The sequence below is a fragment of the Myotis davidii genome, unplaced genomic scaffold, assembly GCF_000327345.1.
Source record: "Myotis davidii unplaced genomic scaffold, ASM32734v1 scaffold78, whole genome shotgun sequence".
Lineage (NCBI taxonomy): Eukaryota > Metazoa > Chordata > Mammalia > Chiroptera > Vespertilionidae > Myotis > Myotis davidii.
The window spans coordinates 1,614,529-1,616,919 of record NW_006290305.1 but is presented as its reverse complement, the minus strand read 5'-3'; the positions used below and the strand labels follow the sequence as shown (position 1 = coordinate 1,616,919).

The 2,391-nt window shown below is 53.6% G+C and overlaps 1 protein-coding gene across 1 annotated transcript in view; it reads right to left on the bottom strand.

Moving 5' to 3' along the window:
• UROC1 (urocanate hydratase 1) overlaps nt 1-2,391 on the bottom strand; it is a 34,777-nt gene that overhangs the window by 25,908 nt on the left and 6,478 nt on the right. The window lies entirely within an intron of this gene.

Sequence of the window (2,391 nt, the reverse complement as noted above, 5' to 3'; positions counted from 1 at the left end):
GATTTGCCCCTGATCCACTCAGAAAACTATGGTCCCACCCCAAGACTGCCTAGGTGTCACCCTGGGCCCATCTACAATGTCACCTCCCACATGAAGCCTTTCCAAGAAGAGTCTTGCTCACTGGGGACCAAGCTGCTAATTCCATGCAAGGACCAGACAGGGTCCTGCCCTTGTGGTCACAGTGGGAGATGCAGAATCGAGGGGAGTGAGAATAGACCTGACAGGAGCCCGTAGGTTCCTGGTTGAGCCTCGCCAGCACGGCCAAGGGTGAGCCTGAGTCGGGGCGGTGAAGGATTGAGAAAGACAGACAAGAGAAGAAAAGCTGGGTCTCGGTGGGACACTGTTTCTCTGATGGAGAGAGAGCGCCACGCGCTAGAAGCCGTGTCTTTATTTTATAGCCAGATTCCACCAGGCAAAGTAAGGGCGTGGTCAAGATGTTTGCAACATTCTCGTGGGTTTCGATCCTACTCAATTACATGCACCTGCACTCTATCAAGCCCACATCACTCAGGCAGGTGGGGCCACGTGTTCGGACCATAGGTTCAAGCTTAGAACTACAGCTGTTGGCTATAATTGTGCTGGGAGGGCCCTGCCCTCCAAGCTGGGACTTGCACGTGGCCATGAGAGCACCGTGCCCTCTCATTAGTCCGAGGCTTGAACCTGTCCAAACACTGTAGCCGCTCTCCACACCTGGTATGAGTGCAGAGAAGCACTCTCCACTAGTGCAGCTTCCAGGTAGCTTCAGGCCTGCCAGATCGGGGAGGCCCAGGACAGAGCCTAGAGCCAGAAACAGGAGAAACCTTCTCAGGGCTCCTTATCCAATGAGGGCAAGCAGCCCAAACTCCCCTGCTCCCACCAGCCCTATCACTCTTCTCCAGAGAGCCCTGATGCTGCTGGTTCTGCCTCAGGGCCTTTGCACCTATCCTCCTCTGCCTGAACCCCCTCACCACTCTGCTTTCTCTTGGAGGGTCCCTTTCTTCATTCCGGTTTCAGTTCAGAAGCCCCTACTCAGAGGCCTTCTTGATTCCCAGCCTCTCTTCCCGCCTTTGTTTCCTTCTGCATCTTTGCACTGTTGGACACTCGATGATGTGTTTGTTTCTTTCCTTGCTTACAATCTGTCTTGCTAAGCTCAAGGAGGGCCAGGGTCCTGGCAGACCCATTTCACAGCTCTCTTCCTTAGAACACCCAGACTGGAGCCTGAATGTGGAGGCAGGCGAAGTAGGGGAGGACACTAGGTGACATCCGGGTGTCTGGCTGAACACTGAGGCCATTTATTCCTCCGATTGTTACAGGGCAGTGGAACGCTGGGAAAATTCTAGGAAGTGGAATAGGGAAACTGAGACAGGGAAGTTAAAACAAGACCGGTGTGGGCAATTTGCAGCTGGGTTGTACTTAACAAGCCATTATCTTCCCCCAACCAAGGACGCTTGAGAGGAGTGGTTAAAAGCCACCCTCAGGGCCAGCCAGGGGAGGAGAGCGGCAGGGGGCACAGAGAATGCAGGAAAGGAGATGGGGAGAGGAAAGGGGAAGGGCAGTTTTACTCCCTTGGCAGGAAAGCCAGCAGCCTCAGGCTTGGCAAGATCAAGTTGGCAGTTTGCTTGCCCTGCTTCGTGCATAAAGGTGTGTGCTTTAATTGCCTTAATGAAATGGGCTTCATCACAATGCAGTCATCTGGAGTTCTCTCATTTAAATCCATTTATATGAGAAGACAAGAATGAGGTTGTGGACAGGCCTCTCCCTCTGACTCGGGGCTGTGGGGCTGTCGATAACACCTCTCTGGTGTCCGAGAGGTGCCTCTAACACAAACACTGGAGAACAAACACTTTGAGGTGAAAGGAGATGAGGAGCTGCATGTGGTAAATTTCTTTACTCATTCATTCAACACACGTCTGTTGAGGGGAGAGGTGGTAGGGACCCAGAGAAGACAGGTGCTTTGACACCTGAAGGCAGAGGTGACAGGAGAAGAAACAGGGCCTGGAACTAGGAGGACACCAGCATTTGGGCAGGGGCAGAACTACCAGCCAGGAAGACAGGGAGCTGGGAACCCAGCCAGGAGCACAGATGCCCTGGAGGCCGAGGGCAGAGGCCTGGGAAAGGAAGGACAGCATGTCCCGTGTGCCCTGGGCAGTGAATCACACGGGGCCAGAGGGGTGGGTGGGGTGGGAGGGAGAGAAGGAGAGGGACAGTTCAGGAGGGAGCAGAGGGCAAGAGTAGGCAGGGAAGAAAATGCCAACTTAGGGAGTTTGGGAATCTGGAAAGGGGTTGCAGAGACATTCCCTCATTTAATTTTCACATCAAATAAAAGCACACAATCCCTTCTCTCTTGGGAAACAAAAGCTGATCAGAAATATGAGTCCCTCCCTTCACAACCGTGGCTAAGACCCCCCCGCC